Here is a 24,750-nt window from a genome sequence, read left to right as displayed (position 1 = left end):
GAGAGCATTGCGAATATCTGATTGAATTACTGTTGTGACCTGGACTGTCTGACTACACGCTTGTGTATCGACTCGTTTTGTTTGAGAACCCGGCTTTGGATTTGGACTTTGGATTACGGACACAGAATACGAATACGGATTGTGGAATTGGACTGGTTGCCTGATCTCCCCCCTTCCCCTTTGTGAGTTTCCCCCAATAAGCTTTCCTTGTTTAATTATACTTTTTACGTTTACGTTTTTATACGTTTGTGTGTTTTAGTTATTCAACTTGTGACGTGGAAACCCCACACCCCTGGTTCTGCTACAATATGTAGAGACATTTCTTTAATCAAATAACCTTCAGATGTTTACTTTACACTAAGGAATAATTTCAAATTAATTTGTCTTGAATGGGGACTTTACATTTTACATAAATCGTTGGGGGTTTTATTGCATGCTTCCAACATGTAACCTGCATTATTCGAAAATTAATATAAAAAAACAAATGATATTGTTGAAATCAAACTCAAAATTCAATAGGCATAGTTCAAATTTTGCATTCTCGCCGTTCTTGAGTTTGTAATGCACTTGGTCACATGATATTTTTACTGCTGCACCTGTTTTACGCTCTAGGTAGAACACAAGAATACAATTTGGAACACAGCCGGTATATTCCTCACTCCTCACCTTGTGGGCCAGTCTCTTCACAATCCTGTTATGTTATCACTTCTAGTAGACTCCCTGTATTTTTTATTTTTTTGCATTACTTTGTATATATATTTTTTGTTCTGTTTTTTTGGGCTTGTTTTATTTTATTTTGTTTTCGCATTGGTGGGCATGTTGAGGGCTTTCAGGTCTGGCTTCCCATTGTGGGGAAGCCTGAAGTTCCCCCTTATTTTCTTTTAATTTCCCTTTGCCTGGTTGGTTGTCCCTTTGTGTATTTGCTCTGGTTGACTAATAATAAATCTAATTCGATTCATTTAATCCATACTTTTGTGTCTGCAAAACAACTTTAAAATCGAAAGTAACTGATTTTCCTTGCAGAACAAATAAATTAGCAATTTTCTCACACTCTAAGCACTTTACAGTGATGAGAGTGAAACTATTTAACTACCACCTATGTGCAGCACCCAATTGGGTGATGCATGGCAGCCATTTTGCACCAGAACACTCACCAGTCTGAGCTGCAGATGGAGAACGTTTTTTATAACTGTAGCCCAGTCATGTTGCATTTCAGGCCAACAGTAAAAGCCCACTCGTTAGGGCTATGGTGAGCCTGCCCCGGGGTCGTGCACTTCAATATTGGATACATTGCATGGATAGTACAGTTGCTGTGAAATGCACTTGTGTTACACGTGGCTACATTACATTCATTTGGCGCTTTTATCCAAAGCGACGTACAAAAAAGTGCATTTCATGGTCGTAGACAACTGCTAAACACGGGTTCAGTAAGGTACAATACTTATTTTGTACAGCTATTTCTAGTCGAGAACAGTGAACACTATTCTGGCCTAACATCTGCAAAGCCAACTAGGCAGAAGAATAAGCTACAGCAACAAAATCTAATAGTATAGCTGCATGGCTTTTTCTACTCTTTGATTAGCACAACTAATTATCACTTTGTAATTTATCAATCCTCATTGGTTATGGGGTGGGGCGATGACTGGGGAGATAAGGATGATCTTGAGAGATCGAGGAGCAGATGCGAGAGGGCAGAGAAAAGAGAGGTCCCCTCGGAAAACACTACGGTGAAAATTTTCCAGTAAAATAGTAAGTTTGAGGTTAGATAACAGTGTCTTACTCTACAACTACCAGTAAAAAATCTGCGCTTTTTAATAGAGTGCATTAGAGACTGTTTTTTTTTATTGTTACTGTAAAATAGCTAGTGATCGATTTGTGACCTGTGCTAGCGCCGGCTAAGTGTTTACCACTCAGTTAATGTAGCTAGTAAGCAAATAGCATTGCTAGTTTGGCAAGCTTTGCCATAACGCTACCGTAACAGTTAAAACTGCCTTTATCCAGGCTCGCCTGTCACGAGTAGTGTGGTGTATTGATTAACGTAGCACATTGTAATGATTAAAAGTTTGTTAGTCGCGTAGCCATTCAGGCTAACGCCGGCGCATCTGCTTAGCTTTGAGATTAGAACCACATTCTACACGCCGCTCAGATAGCGCCCCGGGCTACCAGGGAAAGCTTGGGGTTCCTCTGTGTGGCAGACATTGGGATGGGCAGGTATGCCATCCCACCAAGTTACGCCTTGGTGGGGGCATGCCCCATACCTATACAGCACCGAGGCACTTTTCAGGGTTCCCCACAGAAATAACCACAACAGCCACAGACACTCAGCCCTTAAAAACATTAAATTCTGTACATTCTCACCCCATTTCAACAAACAGATTTCATAAACAACTTCACATGTCCACACAATAAAGCCCCAAACTAAGGGGATTTTGCATTTTCTCTTTCTTCTTCTCATTCTTCTTCCTCTTATTTTTCCTGCCGCCTATCCCACTAACAACATGTCTCCCCATTGGACACTTTACCGACACCAGCCAAATCTTCACCTACACGACCCAATCAAAAACTTGCATACACACGCAAAATACCCATACCTTTTTATTCTGAAACATTTCCAGTTTAAACAGCTAGTCTGCTGTGGCCTAGTGGGTAAGGTTACAGTCTTGGGAACATGGGCTTGTAGGTTCAAGCCCAGCTAGGAACACGTTTCTGTAACCTGCTTTTACCCTCACTAATAATTGTCTACTACTTCTCAATTATTGCTTTTGCACCATATCTACCCACCGTTCACCGAACGTATACACTGCATTATGATGTACCGTCTGCACGTTCAGTTATTAACCGGCTACAATATTGCAAAGCCATATGGATTCAACGGGAGCTCTTCTGTGCTTACTGGCCTGTGTTCTTCTTTAAAACCACGGACAGGTTTGCTAATGATATTTCACGCATTGCATAGCTATGTCATGGTGCTGCACTAACAAAGTCACAGACTGGTAAACCTCCGGTTGCAGGATTGAATCCCGCCTCGCCCTCAGGCAGATAATTTCCTATTTTACACTAACGTTTTCTTACGCTTATATTTGCTTTACCAAAACTCACTCACGGCCACCCATATGCATTTCATGACGGCAAATGTATTCCTTTTATTAAACAGTTACACCAGTTCACCACTGTGCCATTTCTAACTATATTTCATCACTTGGCTACCATACTAAACCTTCTTATCAGCAAACGCCACGTTTCTACATTCATGTTACCTCGCCGTGTGTATGTGGCTAGATAGAGAACAGGGCGAGGTAACATGAATGTAGAAACGTGGCGTTTCTCCAACTCCCCATTAAAACATTACATTTAAAATCATGACTCACTCATAATTATAACTACTACTACTGAAAATGAGAAATGCACATCAATGCAATAGATTTCACATGTAACTTAACCCTCCACTTTAATGACTAATACATTATACAGACCGTTATATATACCGTTCGTTAAGGAAACTAAGCTCGCTCATGGTCACTTCATTTACTTCGCACTATAGTCTGTGATCATGTCAACCTTCACCTACATGCCCATTCTGCTAAAAACATATTGTTTCAACTACGCAATTTCATCATTTCTCCTCCTAATTTCTCACACTGTTGTTATTTTCTCATATGCAAAGCCTGCTGGGACATATGCGTCTGCTCCTATTCTCCACTATCAAGTTTTCCGGTTCTAGCTTAGCAAAACAGCGAAGAGGATTCCTACCTGCAGATAAGCCTATAAAAATGCCTTATAAACCTTACAAACACTAAAAGTGCATCTCCACGAAATAACAGACAACATAGCAGGACAGAAGGGTACACAAGTTGAGACCTAGGGAGCTCTAATTCTAGGTGCTTGCGGATTCTTTTGTCAATCAAGGCTCGTTGGTTGGCCGTAAAATCCGTGAGTACATACACTGGCCATATTTCACCTGCGTTTCTGTTGCATTTACACTTACGCCACCGCACCCTTTTGAACTGTTTTACATATATAGCAAACCGAAACTGCTAAATGGTACACGCTCATCAGACTGTACAAATTCACACAAGGATAGCCATAATCCACAACCGTTTCTTACAGGGTCACTTCGCATTTCTCACTCTCATAATAAAACGCTTTGCAAAAAGAAATGATATCTCATAAAAAACACGTTTTCAACATACAAAAATGCCAAGTTTCTCACACATACAAGACATACGCCGTCTGTAACTCATTCATTCACACTGCCAAAATCCAGGCCTGCCATTAAAAGTATTGATATCAAAATGACGCCAAGTTACGGTACTAGAAACAATATAGGCTATCTTGCCTCACCGAAATTAAATAAGCTGTATTCCAAAGCAATGCTACCCAATATTCCTTCAATTCTTTCAGAATCGGAAGGCAAAATCAAAGTCGGTAAACAGGCGGAGATCAGAACAGGAAATCAGCAAAACAAAGTCGGCAGGCAAAAATCGGTGGTCGGGAAAACAGGCAAGATCAAAACACGAGTCAAACTAACGAGAGGTAACCGCTGGAAAGGCACTGTAAACAGGAGGCACAATCTGGCAAAGAAGAACAGGGAAGCAGAGAATATATACCAAAGTACCCAGGTGCACAAAATGAGAGATAGTGAACATGCAAACAGGGAACAGGTGAATGAAATGACTGATTATGTGAGAATGCGGCCAGAACAGGTGGGAGTGATCAGTTGAGGGAAGAGAGAGTTAGAGGAAAAAGCCACGCCCACACAAAAACCGAAACAAAGATCGTGCAGGAGGAAAGCAGATAGTTAACTAAAAGGTAATGAAAAAAAAACAGAAACATAACACATAAAGAGAGCACTCTCTACATCAAGTATATGTATTTAACAAATATGTTTTAGAAAAGGCTAATTTACCGCAATTAGTATGTTTTTATTATTATTATTATTATTATTATTATTACGTTGTGGGTCATACTTGTTACATGTTGTTTATGTGGTTTCCATGTTTGTGTCTTACATGTGTTGCTTTGACAATTTGACTGTAGTTATCCTGCCAATAAAGCAAACTGAAATTGAAAAAAGTTTAATTGAATGAGAGTGAGATAATTTTTTTCATAATTCTGTTTAGGAGAACCAGAAAATGGAAGAATTGGACTTGCGGAGCTTCCTTTGTATGTGGTACAGCCACCACATGGCACAAGCAATAAAATTATCCTTTGACAGATTCAATTGTTTTTGTTCTCGAACTCCATCTATATGGTCATCCAGAAACTATTTGGAATGAGGCAATGAAAAATACAAATCTATGACAAACCCTACAAATATTCCCTGTCTGAGCTGGTATGCACAGTAATGGTCTGTTAAACAGGACAATGTTCTGGAAATCTTTTTCCCATTTAATAAAGACCTTTTATAGAAAACTCAAGTTTTAAGTGCAGCTAAACTAAATTTGTTCAGTTCTATGGATTTTTACTCTTCAACAAAGACACTGTTGATAAATCCTTAATTTTCTAAACTGTGCTTATGCGCTGTATGAGCAAAACATTTGTCATAGAAACAGATTTTTTTATTGGTCATAAACAACAGATGTTTAAGGTACCTCAACTGCATTGCTATTAAAGTGAATAAACTTGAGTCAAAATCCCATCAGCAAAAAGAATAATGATGGCTGAGCAGCCAGGCAGCATCGTATTGGTCAGCATTGAGCCTGGAAATGTTGTGGGTTCTATGAGTGAAAGTGGTTGTCAAACCTCACTATAAGCCCAGTATTTTTCCATCAAACTAAAGGGAAATTTCACTTTATAACACTTCTGGGGTCATTTGCACACCTACCTGGGCTTTTGTGTGCACCCCAGACAGTTTTTAGGGTGTTTGCTCCAATATTTAGATATTTGATACCCGTGTGAGCAAGCCCCCCCCCCCCCCCACCCATCCAATAGAAGCCCATTCAACATCAAACTCCACGTTAGACTCATTGTAAACACAAGTCCCTGCTTCTCGTGACCAATATTGATATTGTCCTTCTAATGAATGTGTCGCCCTTCATTTTTCGATAAGTTATTTCATTATGTTAATATTTTACGCTGTTTTGTTGCTTTCCTTTACAAATGCAGGAAGTAGACCCAGGCAGTTTAGTGTCGAACTCAAGGATGCATACCATTGCGCGACTTCTGATGTGGGCGTACCTGCAGACAATAACATTAGGTTGGTCGTAGAAATAGTATTCCTACTAGCTAGCGAAACCAAAAATGTCTGAGGACGAAGGAGATTTTGTTTTTGATCATGGGATTGTTGTGCTCTATCGATTCGAGCCGGAATACACAGAAGAAGAGCTGGCTAATTTGTAGGCAGAGCAAGTCAGGAGCGGGCTGAGATCGAGGAACCACAGGCTACTCCCTGGACAAACGGCAACTGGTGGTGTGGATGTGCGAAATGCATACGTATGCCAAATGAGGAGGAGTCCATCTGCTGTCAAGAGTGGGACCTGCTCATTCCCATTTTGCACGAAGTTGAGTGAGCACAGCCACACACAGATGAAGAAAATGAAGTACCGGCATGTGCGACAGACAGGGCACTCCGATTTCTCCGCTGTCACCAACCCCGGAGTCTTGGAGACTTTGTTCCAAGAATGTTTTGCTTTGCTTCTTCTCGATTTTGCTGCAAAATGAAATATCGAAGAAGAAGAAACAACCGGAAACCGTACTACTATGTGGACTTGCGCTAAAAAAATAGGTCTTTGTTTCTAATGTTAGACATTTAAAATGAAATAACTAATCAAAAAATGAAGGGTGACACATTTAGAAGGACAACATCAGTCATGAGAAGCAGGGACGTGTGTTTACAATGAGTCTAACGTGGAGTTTGATGTTGAATGGGCTTCTGTTGGATGGGGGGGTGGGGGTTTGCTCACACGGGTATCAAATATCTAAATAACGAAGAAAGCAACCTAAAAACTGCCTGGGGTACACACAAAAGCCTGGGTAGGTGTGAAAATGACCCCAGAAGTGTTATAAAGTGAAATTCCCCTTAAGAATGATGTACACTACATATTGGTACTATGGACTGTGTGTGCAGAAACTTGCTGGTCTAATAACAATGTAAATCTATTCTGAGAGGGAGATTTAGAATTGTTGTGTACTAGCGCACAGGTTTAATTAGAGATTTTTGAATTAACATTACGTTCAGTGCTGAAATATGTGCGTTAGCTGCCAGTGTCACGGGTTGGACTACCATTAACCACCAGAGGACGCCAAAGACTCTTTGTTGTTCGGGACTCTGGTTAGCCTCCCTTGTTACGTTGACCCAGCCCTCTTGTTAACTAGCCCACCTGTACCTCATTGTCTCTGTCATGTGCCTTGTTTGCTTGTTTTCTCAGTGTATTTAAGCCCGGTCCTCTGTCTATGTCTTTGCTAAGTCTTCGTGATTCTTGGTGTATCTCAAGCTCATGCCGCTTTTGACCCCGCTGAATTGTTTGCCTGGTTCGTTCCGGATTGTTATAGGTAATCTCTTTTGGATTTTCCCTTGCTTGTGTGTTTGCTCGTTTCATGGACTGATCTGTTATATTTGACTCTGGCTTTGTTTTTGGATTCTGATTTTTGGATTGCGTATTGGACTTGTTCTGCCTACTTGCAGCTTTTCCCTGTTTAGGATTGTCTTGTGTTTTTTTTTTTTGCCTAATTCTGAGTTTTTGAATTCTTGTGTTTTTTGGTGTGGAATAAAACCAACTGAACTCCTGCTTGTGTTGTTCTGCACTTGAGTCATCTCCAGTCTCTGGTAGCTTGGTGGACTAGGTGTTTGATTACCACACTGGGGACTGGGGTTCAAGCCTCAAGTCTGACAGACTTAGCCATGACTGACTCTGCAGAAGCAACATCTCTTTAAAGATCTCAGCTACGGAGTTTGAATGGACAATGGCTGCCTTGAACAGTTTTGGCTCCACTGTGGACACACATGGTCAAGCCCTAACCAATCAGCAGGAGATACTAGCTCACCATGACCAAGTTCTACAGCAGCTAGCTCAAACTGTTCAGAGTTTGGTTCGACCAGTTCCCTCATCCCCTTCACCTGCTCCACTAGCCCCTCCCGCTCCAGTACAGCAATCCTCTATGCCTGCTCTATACACGCATCTGGGTCTCCCTTTCCACATCCCAGTACGGAGCCCCGCCTCCCAATCCCCCAAAGGTTAGATGGGAATTTGGGTGGATGCCGGGGTTTCTGTTGGAAAATTCCAAGAGATATATATATATATATAACACCTGCTGTACACCCATCACTATATCAGAGCACATGTAAACAAAAAGGAGGAACTGCTTTCTTCAATCAACATCAAAGAACATCAGGAACTTCTAACGGCTGACATTTTGTTTTTGCCAATTACTTATCAAGGCACATGCAACTTATCAAACTTATCAGAGCATATGTCACTAAACCTATAAATACATTTTTGTTTTATTTTAGTTTTTGCCAGTGTTTGCAAAACATTTAGTCTACGATCTAAAAAGTCAAGAATAGGAGGTGGTTACCTAAAATGTCAAGAATAGGTGGTGGTTTGGGAAAGTCAAGAATAGGAGGTGGTTACCTAAAATGTTGAGAATAGGAGGTGGTTTTCCTAAAATGTCAAGAATAGGAGGTGGGTTGGGGAATTTAGCCACAGTGATTTCATAAAGTCAGCACGATTGAGTGTTAACCAATGAACATCACTTTATGCAAAGTAAACAGATAAGAAATCGATAAACCATTGTGGCGCACTGAAAGAGGAAACACCCATAAGGAGGGAATTAAGGGGGGGTTAAGTCTGAAAAAGTGTATAAAAAGAATGTAACTGAGATGATGGCAGAGCTTTCTGCAGAAAGGTCTCGGCTTTGTGATCACTGGTTGAGAATAAAGTCTGATATTCTGAAGATTCTGCCTCATCCTCTTTATTGAAAATATTGAAGAAATTCTGCACAAAGATTGAAGAACTTGTCATCTGGAAACCACGACATTTCCTGATCCAGTGCCAGCTGACTTTTGAACTACAACCAACAGTCTTCCCTTCTGATAGGTCCAGAATTGCCTACATTATTACCCTGTTAACTGGTAAGGCCCTGGCTTGGCCAACTGCAATCTGGAAAAAGCGGGGTCCGGAATGCTCAGACTAGAAGACATTCACTGGTGATATGCTCTGCATTTTTGATCAGTCTGCCACAGGCCAGGATGCAGCCAAACAACTTTTTCAGCTCCGTCAGGGGAGAAACAGTGTAGCTGACTACGCAATTTCTTTCCGTACCCTTGCTGCTGAAAGTGGCTGGAATGAGAAGGCACTCATTTCTGCTTTTCTCAATGGTCTCTCTGATGCCTTGAAAGATGGCTTGGCTTCTGTTGATTATCCTGGTGATCTTGAATCCCTTATTACTCATGCCATACGTCTTGACAACCAGCTCCGTGAGCGTCACAGAGATCGCACCAGTTTCCCAAGGAGACATGAACGAGCAGGGCCTTCCTGGCAGCTACATACATCTCCCACTGAGGCACCTGAACCAATGCAGATTGGACACACTCGTCTATCTCAGGCTGAGAGGGACCGACGCATAAGAGAAAGGTGTTGCATCTATTGTGGCAAGCCTGGCCACTTCAGAACATCCTGTCCAGAGCTCTTGGGAAAAGAGCAATTCCGTCCAGCAGAGGGAGGGCTGTGACGGGAGCTACTCTTACTCCCGAATCCCCTGGTGCAGGTGTCTACCTTCCCATTACCATCACTTGGGGTGAGCAAAATTACTCTTGTCAGGCCTTGGTAGATTCTGGTGCTGCGGGGAACTTTATTGATGCCAATCTTGTTCAAAGATTCAAGATCCCCTAAGTTACTATGACACTCCTCTCTCAGTTACGGCTTTAGATGGCCATCCTCTTGGTCGTGGCATTGTGACTTCAGTTACTTCTCCTCTGCGTCTCAAGGTAGAGAATCCCCAAGAGGAGCTTTCCTTGCATTTAATTGATTCCCCTGAGTTCCCTGTGGTCCTGGGCTTCCCCTGGTTGAACCGCCACAACCCCCATATTGACTGGATTACTGGTACTATCCTCGAATGGGGTCCTACTTGCCACGCTACATGCCTTTTTTCAAGTCCTTCCTTTCAGCTAGAGTCTCCAGACCCTTCCGAGTTAACCCACGTTCCTGCCGAGTATCTGGATTTGAAGGAGGTGCAAGAAAAGGGCATCTACACTTCCACCCCACAGGCCCTACGACTGCGCCATTGAACTTTTGCTAGGCACCAGCCCCCCTCGTGGACGGATCTTTTCACTTTCCTTACCTGAATGTAAGGCCATGGATACTTACATTAAGGATGCCCTGGCCTCTGGTTTCATACGTCCTTCCACCTCGCAAGCAGGGGCTGGGTTCTTCTTTGTGGGTAAAAAGGACGGTGGATTGTGACCATGCATTGACTACCAGGGTCTTAATAAAATAACCATTTGCAATTGTTATCCCCTGCCTCTGATGTCCACAGCATTTGACTTGTCCAGGGAGCCACTGTTTTCACGAAACTGGACCTGCGCAATGCTTACCATCTGATCAGAATCCGAAAAGGTGATGAATGGAAAACGGCCTTCAACACTCCATCTGGTCATTACGAATACCAGGTTATGCCTTTTGGACGACAAATGCCCCTGCTGTTTTCCAGGCTCAATGATGTCCTCAGAGACATGATAAATCAGTTTAGTATATCATCCAGGTAGACAAATACAATCTTCTCCAGATCTTTGCATGAGCATTGTCACCATGTGCGCCAAGTTCTCCAGAGACTGCTCAAGAATAGCCTCTTTGTCAAACCCGAGAAGTGTGAATTTCATGTCACAGAGGTCTCATTCCTGGGATTTGTCATTAAGGAGGGTAGAATTCAAATGGACCCAAAGAAGACCCAAGCAGTGTGTGACTGGCCTACTCCAAGATCCATCAAGGAGGTCCAAAGATTTCTTGGATTTGCACATTTTTACCGCAAGTTTATCAGGGACTTCAGTTCAGTGTCTGCTCCTATTTCTTCCCTAACTAAGAAGAGTGGTGCTCCCTATGCTTGGACTCAAGAGGCTGACAAGGCATTCCGGGAGCTTAAGCAACGTTTTTGCTCAGCGCCCATCCTGACGCTTCCTGATCCAGCATTGCCATTCATTGTTGAGGTAGACGCCTCGGATGTGGGAATTGGTGCCATTACATTACATTACATTCATTTGGCAGACACTTTTATCCAAAGCGACGTACAAAAAAGTGCATTTCATGGTCGTAGACAACTGCTAAACACGGGTTCAGTAAGGTACAATACTTATTTTGTACAGCTATTTCTAGCCGAGAACAGTGAACACTATTCTGGCCTAACATCTGCAAAGCCAACTAGGCAGAAGAATAAGCTACAGTATTAGGACAAATACAAATTACCAAGAGGTGTTGGGATGGGGCAACATGTAACAAGTGACAGGAAAAGGGTTTTTTTTTATTTTTTATAAAAGAGTGAAATATACAGCGTGGTGGTGGTTAGTCTAGGTATAGTCTGAAGAGATGAGTCTTCAGGCCACGGCGGAAGATGGGTAGTGAGGGGGAGGTTCGGAGAGGGACGGGGAGTTCGTTCCACCACTGGGGAGCTAGGGTGGAGAAGCTCTGTGATCCCTTTGGGCGGGTGGGAGGGGTTACAAGGCGCCCTGCTGCCGCAGAGCGGAGTGGTCGAGCAGGCACATAGAATTGAGTCATGTCCTGCAAGTAGATGGGGGCTGTCCTGTTGGCAGCAGTGTAGGCAAGGGTCAGGGCTTTGAACCGGATCCTGGCGGTGACCGGTAGCCAGTGAAGTGATCGCAGCAGAGGAGTGACGTGGGAGAATTTGGGGAGGTTGTAGATGAGTCGGGCAGCGGCATTCTGAATCATCTGTAGTGGCTGTATGGCACAAGCTGGCAGGCTTGCAAGGAGAGAGTTGCAGTAATCAAGGCGAGAGGTCACCGTAGCCTGGACGAGCAGCTGGGTGGAGTGCGTCGTCAGGTATGGTCGATTCTTTCTGATGTTGTACAGAAGGAATCTGCAGGACCGTGATGTTGCCTTGATGTGCTCCTTGAGGTCCAGTTGGACCTCAAGTCCAACAAGCCAAGCGTCTGAATTCCCGTCAAGCCCGGTGGGCACATTTTTTTTAGTCGTTTTGACTTCACACTCTCATACCGCCCCGGAACCAAGAACAAGAAGCCCGACGCCCTCTCAAGGCAACTTCTTCCCTCTATACGAGATGATGATGCAAGGCCGGTTATCTCAACATCACGAATAGTAGCACCTATCCGCTGGGGAATCGAGACTGCGGTAAAACAGGCACTTCAGAACGACCCAGATCCCGGAACAGGCCCCAGTGAAATTCTGTTTGTGCCCAGAGCCGTGAGATCCTAAGTCCTACAGTGGGGACATTCGTCCCACCTCACTGCCCATCCTGGATCCCAAAGAACATACGAGTTTCTTCATAGGTGTTTCTGGTGGCCTGATATGATGAAGGACATTAAAGCGTTTGTGGCCAGCTGCTGTGTGTGTGTCCAGAGTAAGAACCAGCAACAACACCCACAAGGTCTGCTGCATCCCCTCCACATCCCAAGTCGTCCCTGGTCCCACCTCTCAATGGACTTTATCACCGGCTTGCCAGTTTCTGAAGGTAACAGTGTTATTTTGGTTATAGTAGACAGGTTCTCCAAAGCCTGTTTTATACCTTTACCTAAGTTACCTACAGCATTTGAGACAGGTAAACTTGTTCTTAACCATGTTTTTCGAGTTTTTGGTCTCCCCCAGGACATTGTCTCTGACAGAGGCCCCCAGTTCTCCTCCCGTGTGTGGCAAGCATTCTGCAAGCTGATTGGGGCCACAGCCAGTCTCTCCTCCCGGTTCCACCCCCAGTCTAAGGGGCAGACCGAGAGGGTTAATCAGGAGCTGGAGGCCACATTGAGAAGCCTGGGAGCTAACAACCTCTCGTCCTGGAGCTTTATGCTGCTGTGGGCACAGTACGCCCACAACACCCTCCAGTCCTCAGCTACCGGGATGTCGCCATTCCAATGTCAGCTTGGGTTCCAGCCACCGCTGTTTCCTGAACAAGAGGAGGAGGTCAGTGTGCCTTCGGTCCTCCACTTCATCAGGCGTTGCAGGAGAACCTGACGAAGGGTCCGCCAGGCACTGCTGCGGACTTCCAAAAGGAACCAAATGCAAGCCAACCGTCGCCGGAGGCTAGCCCTTCATTTCCGTCCTGGACAGTGGGTTTGGCTATCCTCGAGAGACCTTCCTCTGCGGGTGGAATCTCGCAAACTTGCCCCTCGCTTTGTTGGTCCCTTCAAGGTGGTCCACAGAGTCAACCCTGTCACCTATCGTCTCCAGTTGCCCCATTCTCTGAAAATCAACCCCACTTTCCATGTGTCCAAGTTACGACCAGTCCTTGTCTCCCCCCTGGCCCCTGCCCCCAAAGCCTCGCTCCCTCCTCGGATCATCCATGGCCAACCTGCCTTCACAGTTCGCCGGTTGCTGAACTCCCGCCAGGTTCGTGGTGGTGTCCAGTATCTGGTGGACTGGGAGGGGTACGGACCCGAGGAACGCTCCTGGGTTCCTGCTCGGGACATCCTTGACAAGGACCTTATAAGAGACTTTCACCTCCAACATCCTGATTGTCCTGGGAACGTCATGAGACGTTCTTAAGGGGGGGTTCTGTCACGGGTTGGACTACCTTTAACCACCAGAGGACACCAAAGACTCTTTGTTGTTCTGGACTCTGGTTAGCCTCCCTTGTTACGTTGACCCAGCCCTCTTGTTAACTAACTCACCTGTACCTCATTGTCTCTGTCATGTGCCTTGTTTGCTTGTTTTCTCAGTGTATTTAAGCCCGGTCCTCTGTCTATGTCTTTGCTAAGTCTTCGTGATTCCTTAGTGTATCTCAAGCTCATGCCACTTTTGACCTTGCTGAATTGTTTGCCTGGTTCGTTCCAGATTGTTATCGGTAATCTCTTTTGGATTTTCCCTTGCTTGTGTGTTTGCTCGTTTCACGGACTGATCTGTTATATTTGACTCTGGCTCTGTTTTTTGGATTGCGTATTGGACTTGTTCTGCCTACTTGCAGCTTTTCCCTGCTTAAGCTTGTCTTGTTCTTTTTTTTTTTCTGCCTAATTCTGAGTTTTTGAATTCTTGTGTTTTTTGGTGTGGAATAAAACCAACTGAACTCCTGCTTGTGTTGCTCTGCACTTGAGTCATCTCCAGTCTCTGGTAGCTTAGTGGACTAGGTGTTTGATTACCATGCTGGGGACTAGGGTTCAAGCTGGGATTGACAGCCAGGAATTATAAAAACTAATATTAGTTTGCTTTGAATGCACTTGGCTGTTGTTAACGTTACTGCTAACCTTCACCAGAGTGTAGGCAGTGACGTTAATGCCAGAGAAGTTGTCCGTTAGAAGCTTTGCAAAAGAGAGGTCTGTACCTATGGCAGCTGTGGCAACCGATTTTGGCTTACATCAGCAAATGTGTTGTTCACATTCCAAAAGTTTTAATCAATGGGAAATTAACATCTAAAAAATATCTGTGCACAAAAAGCACAGGCAAGTAGGTGAACTACAGGCTAGGTCTTTCTGAAAACATACTAGGTCTTGTTGAAAAGCTGTTGGACAAGTGGCGAAAATGTTGATGTGGAATAAGAAGAATAAGGAGAACACTAAAATTGAATTTTCAGTGAACTTAAATGGCGTCCTGTGGGGCCATACCTTTGTCTAGATCCCCATCTTTAAGCAAACCTCCACTTTATAAACATGGAAATGAAGCCTCTAATTGAGATCCACTTTTTCAAGCTCTTCAAATACTTCTGTCACAGCTTAAAACTTTTTTATCCAATCTCCATAATTTATTTAATTAAATAATAAATACATTAGCACAATGGCAAGTTGTTCGTAGAACTAGCTGGCTTTTTGGCTGTATGCATTCACTCACTATCAGCACGAGCTTCGTGCTGAATGCTGATAAGGGAACAAGTGTCGTTGTTGGCCAGAAAGAAGTATGTTGCAGGCGCAGACCATGAATTTGCAGATTTTTTGTGGCTAATGTTTTAATAAATTGTGGATATTTCCTTTATTACCATTATTGTATGTCTCCCTCTAATAAATGCCCCAATGCTTCTGTGACATTATCTGTAATGAAAAATGCCTCTGAATACTAGAATATATACTAGAAAATACTAAAAGAAAATGAAAATCCTCCCCTTTCATTACAAATGACAAATATTTTCATTTTTTAACTGCACTCAAGAAAAAAATACGTGCAGTCGAAATATTTTAATCTTCAAAGAACCTTGGACATCAAAAAACTAAAACCAAATGCTTAACTTAATGATTACTACTCAAAATTAGAACTGAATATGATACAAAATTAACAGAAATTTAAATGTAAGCCAGTTACATATAAAGAGTTAATCAGGCTCTTCTGTGTGTTTGCTTGGTAGTTTCAGCATCTGTTAAAATGTGTGAATGTGTACTGATTGGCTACGGGCTACCAAATTATGCATACTACTTACATTGAAATGCTAACTTGAGGCCAGGCAAGACAAGACCAGGAATTAGCAATTAGCATCATTTGTCAGCTCTGTGATTGGATGTGAAGGCATAGGCAAGTGTTTTGTAATTAAGAGGGTTTGTCATTCACTTAAACCTTATCAACATAGACTACATGAATAAAAGGCTTTATTATGATAGGCAACCTTCTAATCAAATATATTTCCATTGCAAAGCACTTTTAAATACTGTTCACAGACAGCAACATAAAGAATCAAAGTTTGAGCTGGAACTCTTGATTAGAGGATGAAATCAAGCGTTTAATTAGTCCAGTGAGGTAAATATCTAGTGTAACAGCTGACTTGTGGGATGTAATTGTTGTTTTGCAATTCAGTTGACATAGATGGCATGATGTTGACAGCTTCCCAAACTTTGTTTCAGGAGATAATGCTAATAATAGAGAACTGAAAACAAACTAAACACAAGAGGCTGGTGAACAAATCATACATGGCATTATAAAGAGATCCAAATGAGCTGTACGTTTGTTCCTGGGTTACAACAACTAAGGACCAGGGAAGACTTTTCAACTCCCCCTTGTCACGGTTTCTGTGCAGGGTAGATCATTTTTCTGTGCCTGCACCGGCTCAGTGGTTAGCATTCCGATTAGCCACTCGGCTAATCGTTATTTTGGTGTGTGGGGACGATTAGTTCGAGCTTGCAGATTAGCCACTTGGCTAATCGTTATTTTTGGTTCCTGTGGGAGGATTGTTCCTGCTCTAACATTCCGTGCATTCCTGCAGGGTTACCTCTGATCTGTTTCACCTGTGGGTTGCTCACATCTTCCGCTGATTACCAGCCACACCTGTGGCTGGGTATTTAAAGCGTCAGTAGGCAGTGGAACGGTGCTTGAGTGTAACGTGGTTTGCTCTAGCCAGTTCCCTGTCGCTTTTCTGAGCAAGGTGTAAGGCGTAAGGATTTTAGGAACCAAGAAATTTAAAAGAATTCTGACTTCAGTTTGTTTTTTTTGGGAAAAAGGTATTAGGATAGTATATGTCCAGATTCTGAGGTTGGTGGTTTTAAGGGGTTATTGTGTCACCGTTGGGGCACAAACCTTTCTGCCTCTTACTAACCAGTTTCCCCCCTGGTTTTAGTTGGCCTCAGAACGTCTTCTGTTTGTTTTTGAAAAGACATTTTCTTTTTCTCTGCTTCGGGTCGAAGTCGTTTATTCTTTTTTCTTTTCCCTGTTCCTTTCTTTTCTTTATATACTCCTTCCCGTTTAGGGGTTTATTCATTTTTTGGGATACGTCCCTTAGGAGTATAGCACCCCCTTCTTATTTCGTCTCTCACGAGACTCAGTGGTTACTGGAGTGCCCCTTTGGTAACTTGTAGATCTCCTGTTTGGTCGCGTCTGGTCTTCACACTTCCCCCTCCCTCACAGAACACTCAAGCCACATGGAAGTACCAGCGACCATCGGCCTGGATCAGGCTGTTACGGCTCAACAAGCCATCCTGACGGCCCATACAGAGGGGCTACAAATGTTGCACAGTCAACAAGTAAACACCACTACACAACAGGCAGAGCTGTGCGAGCGTTTGGCCCTCCAAGAGGAGGCCTCACGCCGCCAGGAAGCTACACTGACCGGCCTGCTAGAGATTATGGGTCGCCAGCAGGTGGCTTCCGAGGAGTTTAGGCGAGGTGTCGAGGAACACCGGGTCCGGGTAGAGGAAGAGCGACGTCTTGAACGCGAGGAGACAAGGCGTTTCCAAACTGAGTTTCTTCGGAGACTCGATGCCCGCGCTCCCAGTATACAAGCACAATCCTTTCCTTCCCAGACATACACACCGGCACTCACGAATAATCAGGAACCTAAACTTCAGCTCCCTGCTCCGTTCGAAGGTGAATCCGGAAAATGCCAGGGGTTCATAACACAATGTTTTATACAGTTTAGAGCTCATCCTTCACGATATGCTACGGACAAATCAAGGGTGGCGTTTATTGTTAGTCTCCTTAAGGGTCAAGCCCTGGCCTGGGCTTGACCCACTTTTTCGTTCAAACTCGCCCATAATGACAAGTTCAGACCGCCTCATTGAGGAGATGGAAAGGGTGTTTGACCATGATGTTACGGGCAGCGAGGCAGCCACTAGGTTAACCCATCTTCGGCAGGGAAGGAATAGTGTTGCAGAATTTTCCATAGCATTCCGATCGTTAGCCGGCAAATCAGGCTGGCCCGAACTACCGCTTATGACACTATTTACCAACGCCCTGTCAGATCCGGTCAGGGATGCACTGGCTGCGAGTGAGCCACCCGCTACTTTCGAGGCATTGGTTGCGAGAGCTATCCGCATCGATCACCGGGTTAGGGAACGAGAGAGAGAGAAGGAAGAAAGGAGAGGTCGAACGACCCCTTACGTCGCACCTCTCTTGGGTACGCCCATTTTCTCCACTCGTTCCCAAGACTCGGGAATTAGGTCAGAACCTATGCAGGTGGACAGTGTGGATGTTCGCAGGGATTCTGATTTCCGATCAAGAACCAAGAGATGCAACTATTGCAAACAGAGGGCACCGCATAAAGAGTTGTCCAATGCTAGCAGCAAAAGATCAGTCTCGTCGGTGAAGTGTAGGCCACTGGCGAGACGTGAGTTATCAGTCTTTCGCACCTGTTGAACTCTCCTGGAATAAACAGATTATTAACACTAACACATTTTTAGATTCAGGCGCAGTGGATTGTTTTATTGACACTAAATGGGCAAAGAAACGCGGATTGACTGTGCGTCTATTGCCACAGCCTCGGGTGATTACTGCGCTTGATGGTCGTCCCTTAGGTACAGGTCTAGTGGAAAGAACCACCGCTTTTATTCAGATGCGCGTTCCTTTTGGTGAACATGTGGAGCGTATCAGATTTTTTTTGGTGGAATCGCCTACCTTTCCCCTTGTGTTGGGGCATTCCTGGTTGGTCAGGCATAAACCTTACATCAACTGGGGCGGGACTGGGGAGGCCATCCTTCAGTGGGGTTTGGAATGCGTGTCTCACTGTCAGCAGGAGACTACGCAGGCTCCTGGGGTTGGTTCTAGTTCCCAGCCCAGTTTTGATTACTGTGATGAGGAGACCGTTACTCCCATCAGTCAGTTTGCGGCATCGCCCCCTTCAGGTAGGGAGGAGAGCCTAGTCTGGGATCCGTGTTTTGACTCTCTCTCCTTGCGATTACGCCACAGAGGAATTCTCGGGTGAGGGGTGTTCTTTTAAAAGCCATAGCGAACAAGATACGGCAGATGAAATGGAATATCCTTATTCCGCCAGTATGGAGGATCTGGTTACAGTGGGTACGGTCACTATTCCATTACCAGTCAACGATTATGTAGATCTTGCGCAGGTATTTAGTAAGCAAGAGGCCACTACTTTACCTCCGCACAGAACGTATGATTGCGCTATCGAATTGTTTCCTGGTTCAGTCCCACCGAGGGGTTCCTTATATTCTTTATCTATTCCTGAGAGCGAGGCTATGAGGGAATATATTCAAGAGTCCCTGGCCAATGGTTTTATTCGACCCTCCACTTCGCCGGTGGGGGCAGGGTTTTTTTTTTTTAAGAAAAAGGACGGGAGTCCCTATACAGGGAGTCCCTGTATAGATTACAGAGGTCTTAATAATATCACGGTCAAGAACCGCTACCCCTTACCCCTTATGAATTCGGCTTTTGAACGTCTCCAGGGGGCGACTATATTCACCAAACTTGACCTTCGGAATGCCTATAATTTAGTTTGAATAAGAGAGGGAGACAAGTGGAAAACGGCATTTAACACGCATAACGGGCATTTTGAATATTTAGTCATGCCATTCGGTCTCACGAACGCCCCGGCGGTATTTCAGGCCTTAGTCAATGACGTTCTTAGGGAGATGTTGGAGAGATTTGTGTTCGTCTATTTAGATAGACATTTTAATCTTTTCCAACACACCTGCTGAGCATGTCAGTCATGTCAGGCAGGTTTTGAAATGCCTTTTGGAGGCTAAACTGTTCGTGAAGGCAGAGAAATGCCTATTCCATGCCAAATCTGTCTCTTTTTTTTGGGGTTTATCATTTCTGAGGGAACTATTAAAATGGACGCTGATAAAATCTCTGCGGTTAAGAATTGGCCCCCACCCACATCGGTTAAACAGGTGCAGCGGTTTTTGGGATTCGCCAACTTTTACAGGCGTTTCATTCGCAATTTTAGTGCAGTAGCCGCACCGATCACTGTGCTGACCAAAAAGGAAGCCAGTGTTCATTTTGTTTGGACATCCAAAGCCGACGCGGCTTTCCGGGTTTTAAAGAGTATGTTCTGTTCTGAGCCCATTCTCATCACGCCTAACCCGGCACTTACATTCGTGGTGGAGGTGGATGCCTCTGAGCTTGGCGCGGGAGCCATTTTATCTCAACAGTCCCCTTTAGATAACAAGGTGCACCCGTGTGCATATTTCTCACGGTCCCTTTCCCCAGCGGAGAGGAATTATGACGTCGGGGATCGTGAACTTTTGGCAGTCAAGCTGGCTCTGGAGGAGTGGCGGCATTGGCTGGAGGGGGCGGAACATCCTTTCACGGTCTGGACAGATCATAAAAACCTGGAGTTTATTCAGAGCGCTAAGAGACGGAATTCGCGGCAGGGTCGCTGGTCTCTGTTTTTTGGCCGATTTTAATTTTATCCTTACTTATCGTACGGGTTCAAAAAATATCAAACCTGACGCCCTGTCTAGAATCTATGACCAATCAGACGACAACCGCTCCCCAGAACCCATTGTTCCCTCCACTCTGATTGTAGCTCCTGCTATGTGGAGGATTGAGTCAGTGGTTCGGAAGGCTCAAAGGTCTGAGCCGGATCCGGGTGGAGGTCCGCCTAACTGTCTCTTTGTCCCTGCTAGGGTACGCGCCCAGGTGTTGCGTTGGGGACATTCCGCGCATCTGACTTGTCACCCGGGTGTCCACAGATTCAAGGATTTTTTATCCCGGCGATTTTGGTGGCCTGGCATGGAGAGGGATGTGCGGGAGTATGTTTCGGCCTGCTCGGTTTGCGCTCGGAACAAGGTTTCTCGTATTCCACCGTCGGGTCTTTTACGTCCCTTGCCCGTTCCTAGTCGCCCTTGGAGTCACATAGCGCTGGACTTTATCACTGGGCTGCCACCCTCTGATGGCAACACTGCCATCTTAGTCGTCGTGGATAGATTCTCGAAGGCGGCTCATTTTATAGCGTTGCCTAAACTTCCGTCGGCTTTGGAGACCGCCCGGGTTAGTTATTAACCACGTCTTCCGATTACACGGGTTACCTCAAGACGTAGTATCGGATCGTGGCCCGCAGTTTACCGCGCGTTTTTGGCGAGCATTCTGTTCCCTTCTGGGGGTGTCTGTCAGTCTCTCATCAGGGTTTCACCCAGAGACCAATGGACAGATGGAACGCACAAATCAGACATTGGAAAACACTCTCCGCTGTCTGGTCTCTTCCAATCCTACCTCCTGGAGCCGTCAACTTGTGTGGGCAGAGTACGCGCACAATACGCTACGTAACGTGTCGACGGGGACCTCACCGTTTGAGGCCCAATGTGGTTATCAACCTCCACTCTTCCCAGAATTGGAGAAGAACATCGAGGTGCCCTCCGCAGAGACATTTGTCAAGCGGTGTCGGTCCACCTGGAGGAGAGTTCGTACATCACTTCTACGCTCGTCAGCCAGTCAAAAGAGGCTTGCCGACAGACACCGCAGACCGGCGCCCTCCTATCGGGTGGGTCAGCGGGTCTGGCTTTCTACTCGTGACCTCCCTCTACGAGTGGAGTCTCGTAAACTCGCTCCTCGTTTCATTGGTCCATTTAAAATCCTTCGGAGAATTAACCCGGTCACGGTTCGCCTACAGCTGCCCCGGTCCATGAGAATTCATCCTACCTTTCATGTCTCATCTTAAGCCAGTTCTAGTAAGCGCGTTGGCCCCTGTGGACAAGCCTCCACCTCCGCCTAGACTCGTGGATGGGGAACCAGTTTATACGGTGCGTCGCATTCTGGCCGAGAGGCGTGTGGGCCGTAGGGTACAATTTCTCATTGACTGGGAGGGTTATGGTCCGGAGGAGCGTTGTTGGGTTCCCTCTAGGGACATATTGGATCCTGAACTGATCCGGGATTTCCGCTCTCGCGGGCCCGAGGGCCCGCCTGGGGCCGGTCCTTAGAGGGGGGGGTACTGTCACGGTTTCTGTGCAGGGTAGATCATTTTTCTGTGCCTGCACCGGGTCAATGGTTAGCATTCCAATTAGCCACTCGGCTGATCGTTATTTTGGTGTGTGGGGACGATTAGTTCGAGCTTGCAGATTAGCCACTCGGCTTCAACATTTACAATGAGCATTTTAAATGCTTATCCAATTAACCAAGGTGGCCACCAGCCTAATCCATAGTGTGTGCCTAAATGTAAGATTGAAGTTTTATGTTTTATTTTTGTTGTAAATTGCAGCTAAGGAAATTGACTTTACTATATCTTGTGAAGTGACTTTTTTTCTCTGTTTGACAATCCAATTGGTGAAGCTAGAGCTTGGCATACTACCGCAGGTGGCTGGTTTGAGACTAAAGAACTTAGTTTGAATTGGATTGAATGGGCATATTCCTATGGCAGAATAGCCCTCTCCGCCTGAATATGTTGTCTAGAAACGTCTGCCAATGAAATTTATACAGCTGTGGTGGACCTAATCTCTTTACTTTGGGGAAACTGAGCTGGTGTGGAGCCTCAACCCTGATCACTTGGATTGACAGTGGTTTGTCAGTGTCTACAACGCTGTTTGTCCCTAGCAGGGCCTGCTGCATATCTTCATGGCTGCTGGTGAGACTGTGCGGAGGATCGACACGGATTGCTGCTGAAATGAATACCTCGCCATGAATCAGACCATCTGAGTACCTGCTCAGTACCTGTGTGTTGAAACTCATGTTGGTATCGTGGAATTTTTAGTTTATTTATTATGTGCTCTGTGCTTTCCTGGATTTACCAGTGCACATCAGGTGAGTGAACAATCTTTTCATTTCCTACCTCTTAAAAACTCTCCGACCAGAGATGCATTAATTATCAACAGAAAATCCACTCCTAGCAACAGGAAAAGCTCTACAAGATCCAAACTCAGATGAACATTATGCTGTATTTACAAACTCTGGCAGCTCTGTGTGCTGGGAAATTAAAGTGTGCCATTTTGGTGTTGCTGCTGTTATCTGGTAATGTGCCACTAAATCCTTGTCCTATACAATCTGTTCCAACTCCAGCAGATTTCAAAATTCAAAGCGGCCCATTTAACCAGTCTCAGTGTAGGAAAAGAAATCGGTACCTGATGAATCGATTGCTATTAATGGTTACAATGGATTTAGTTACATTTTTCTGTAAAGGTGGTGGAGTTGCAAATTATCAAGTCACAATTTTGTTGCCCTATGATGTGGATAACTAAAGCCAAACAAGTTTAATTGCTTGCTGTTAAGATGAATGTATCCAAGGATGGGCACTTTACCATTATTGGCTGTTATACACCACCATCAGCCATTAAAGATACCATCAAATTTTAACGAACGTATCACTTGTACTGAACTTATTTCATGGGGGATCTGGTTAATTAAATATCACACAATTTGTTAATACTCCCACTATATTAAACTCCAGAAATCAAAATTTAAGACCTAATTTTCACAAACACACCTCACAAGTACAGTATATTTCAACTGCTGTATTTTGTAGTGATATTTGTGATCACTGTGTCATAGCAAGCGTAAAAGATACAAAATTATTCGTGTAATATAAACCATGTTACATTTTTAAAAAGATATTTTAAGTGCTTTTCTGTGCAATCTGCACTCTAGTGACATTGACAGAATCAGCTTGATTCCGAATGCTGAGAGCGCATGGCAATATTTTCACAAGCCATTCATGTTGATTTGTGATAACCACACTCCTATAAAGGGTCTCTGGGACAGAAAACGCATGGTTCTCGGTAGAATCATCAAATTGAATTAGGGAAAGAGACGCCTCTTGAGCCAAATCTAGACCCACTAACTAACTCGTGGATTGGTCTGCTTTTAGAGCTTTAAGTGCACAGTCTGGACAAGGAATTCCTAATGAAACCTGAAATCCATTTCAGAAAATCTTAAGAATTCCACTAAATTGGGGAAACAATTAAAATCATCGTAATGTCCAGGTCCGTTGAGTCCTTCCCGAACGCATTTTAATTAATTAAACTGACAACCTGAATCCCCATTTTCTTAAAAATATCTGTATTCATCACTGAGCCTATTGCCCACATTTTTAATATGACCCTTCAGTCTGACTTCATCCCAAAATTTGGACAGCAGCCCAAATGTCCCTTATTAAAGGGGGGGGGGGGGGGGTAAATAATTACGATCCCATATCAAAAATCCCTAATCTTGCCAAGATTCTATATTTTTTGTTAACTTGAAGCAGTACTTGTTCTTGTAGGGGAATCAAGATGTTACCAAAAAACAGGTAAAATGACCGTTAGCCCAGGAAGAAGCAGATCAAAAGTTTGTAGTAAAAACAGGAAGATTTATTACGCAGCCGGCTACGGGAACAACTCAGCAAGGAAGTTCAAAATAGTATTGGTGGGTGATCAGATTTATACAGTTTACAGTAGACTGGTATTTGCATATTGTGGAATTATATTGTTGAAAGGGAGCACTGCCTCTGATTGGTGATAGAGGCTGTGCTTCCTTCCGATTGGACCATTCAAATTCAAATCCATCCTACCTATTCAAACAGGTACCATTCACATTGAAATTGAATACAACAGGGGGGCTCGTCCCCTTCCCCCCTGGGGCCCAGCGGAAACTTCCCAAACGCAGAATACACAAAACTGTCTGTTTCCCAACAGTCCCTCCTTTTTGACCCAACATAAAGCATATGGCGAGGTCAACTTGCTTACAGGAAATCAGAACAGTATTGTCAATTGGTCAGTTACACCTCCCACATATAGAACCCAGGCCTAAAATCCCCTTGTGGCACGCCTATGGCAACCGTGGCGAGGAAAAACTTCCAGATTTTAATATGAAGAAACCTTGAGCAGAACCCGGCTCACAAAGGGGAAGCCCATCTGCTGCTGGCCGGCACTGGGCAGACATTAAGAGAGGTTGACCAATATTCTAAAAGTGTAGTAAGCATGATATATGAGAACCCATTGATATGGGTAAGGCCGGCTGAATAATGTTAAAGAAAACAAAGGAAAGAATTCTACAAGCGTCGTGTACAAGGCCTATTACCAGGTAC

At 44.5% G+C, this 24,750-nt stretch overlaps 1 pseudogene; it reads left to right on the top strand.

Annotated features, from left to right (window-relative positions):
- Positions 1 to 16,945: 16,945 nt before the first annotated feature.
- On the top strand, positions 16,946 to 19,734 carry LOC118234209 (annotated as a pseudogene).
- Positions 19,735 to 24,750: the final 5,016 nt, after the last annotated feature.

This window comes from Anguilla anguilla, chromosome 8 (assembly GCF_013347855.1).
Source record: "Anguilla anguilla isolate fAngAng1 chromosome 8, fAngAng1.pri, whole genome shotgun sequence".
In the NCBI taxonomy this organism is placed as follows: Eukaryota; Metazoa; Chordata; class Actinopteri; order Anguilliformes; family Anguillidae; genus Anguilla; species Anguilla anguilla.
This window is presented reverse-complemented; position numbering and strand designations above follow the sequence as displayed.